Source organism: Trichechus manatus, unplaced genomic scaffold (genome assembly GCF_000243295.1).
Source record: "Trichechus manatus latirostris isolate Lorelei unplaced genomic scaffold, TriManLat1.0 scaffold00034, whole genome shotgun sequence".
NCBI lineage: Eukaryota > Metazoa > Chordata > Mammalia > Sirenia > Trichechidae > Trichechus > Trichechus manatus.
In genome coordinates this window covers 979,435-981,763 of record NW_004443970.1, presented here as the reverse complement: position 1 = coordinate 981,763, position 2,329 = coordinate 979,435, and positions in this window count along the sequence as shown.

Below are 2,329 nucleotides of genomic sequence, written 5' to 3'. Positions count from 1 at the left end.
TTGTTATAATCCACACAGTCAAATGCATTTGTGTAGTCAATAAAACAATAAAACACATGTAGGCACCTTTCTGGTATTCTCTACTTTCAGCCAAGAGCCATCTGACATCAACAATGATATCCCTCATTCTACATCCTCTTCTAAATTGGTTTTGGTTTCTGGTAGTTCCTTTTCAATGTAAAGCTTCAGTCAATTTTTGCATTGTCATCAGAAATATTTTGCTCGCATTCTATATTAATAATATTTTTCTATGATTTCTGTAATCCATTGAATCACCTTTCCTTGGAATGGACATGGAAATGGATCTTGTCCAGCCTGTTGGCCGGGTAGCTATCTTTCAAATTTCTTAGCACATATGAGTGGGCACTTCAGCATTGCATCCATTTGTCGAAGCATCTCAATTAGTATTCCATCAATTCCTGGAGCCTTGTTTCTCACCAATGACTTCAGTGAAGCTTGGATTCTTCCTTCAATGCCATTGGTTTTTGATCTTATGCTACCTCCTGAAATGGTTAAACATCCACCATTTCTTTTTGGTACAGTGACTATGTATTCCTTACATTTTCTTTTGATGCTTCCCACATTATTCATTTTTTTTTTGCCCATAGAATCCTTCAATATTGCAACTCAAGGCTTGAAATTTTTCTTCAGTTTTTCCCCCCTGAGAAATGCTGAGCATGTTCTTTCCTTTTGGTTTTCTAACCCCAGGTCTTAGCACATTTCACCTTATAATACTTTTGTGCAGCCCTTTGAAATCTTCTGTTCAGCTCTTTTACTGCATAACTTCTTTCTTTTGCTTTAGCTGCTCCTCATTTAAGAGCAAGTTTCAGAGTCTCTTCTGACATCCATTTTGGACTTTTCTTTCTGTCTTCTCTTTTCATTCTGTCTTCTCTTTTCAATGACATTTTTCTTTCTTCAGGTATAACATACTTGATGTCATCCCACAATTCTTCTGGTCTTGCATCAAATCTATTTTTGAGATGCTCTCGAAATTCAGGCAGGATATTTTCAAGGATGTACTTCGGCTCTCTTGGACATGTTTTAATTTTCTTCAGCTTCAACTTGAACTTGTGTAGGAGCAATTGATGGTCAGTTCTTCAGTAGGCCCCTGGCCTTGTTCTGACTGATGATATTGAGCTTCTCTGTAAATTTCTTTCCACAGTTGTCGATTTGAAACCTTGTATTCCATCCAGTGTGGTTGACACACATACTCATTTGTTTTGTTGAAAAAAGGTATTTCTAATGAATGAGTCAGTGGTCTTGGAGAATTTTATCATGCAATCTCCAGTGTCCTTTCTATCACAAAGGCCATATTTTCCAACTACTAATTTTTCTTCTTTGTTTCCAACTTGTGTATTCTAATCACCAGTAATTATTAATGCATCTTGTTTGCAAGTTTGATCAATTTAAAACTGCCGCTGTTTGTAAACATCTTCAATTTCTTCATCTTTGGCATTAGTGGTTGGTATATAAATTTGAATAATTGTAGTATTAACTGGCCTTTCTTGTAGGAGTATGAATGTTATTCTATCTCTGACAGCATTGTACTTTAAGATGGATCTTGAAAGGTTCCATTTGATGATGAATGCAATGCCATTCCTCTTCAATTTGTTGTCCCTGGCATAGTAAACCATATGATTGTCCAATTGAAAATTTTCAATACCAGCCCATTTCAGTTCATTAATGCCTAGTATATTGATCAAGTGTTCCATTTCTTTCTTTCTTTTCTTCTTCTTTTTTTTTTTTCCTTTGAGGAACTGTGAAACTGTTTTACACAATGGCTGCACCATTTTAAATTTCCACCAGCAGTGTATGAGGGCTCCAATTTCTCCACAGCCTTATCAACATTTATTGTCTTTTTGATTATCACTATTCCAATGGGTGTGAACTGGCTGTTTTTGTTTGTTTTATGATTTAGATAAAGTTTCACAGAGCAAATTATCTTCTCATTAAACAATTAATACATATATTGTTTTGTGACGTTGGTTGCCAATACCACAACATGTCAACACTCTCCCCTTCTCAACCTTGAGTTCCTCATTATCAGCTTTCCTGTCCCCTCCTGCCTTCTCGTCCTTGCCCCTGGGTTGATGAGCCTGTTTAGTCTCATTTTGTTTTATGAGCCTGTCTAATCTTTGGATGAATGGTGAACCTCAGGATTGACTTCATTACTGAGTCAAAAGGGCATCTGGGGGCCATACTCTCTGGATTTATCCGGTCTCTGTCAGACCAGTAAGTCTGCTCTTGTTTTGTGTGTTAGAATTTTGTTCTACATTTATCTCCAGCTCTGTCTGGAACCTCCTACTATGAACTCCGTCAGAGTAGTTCA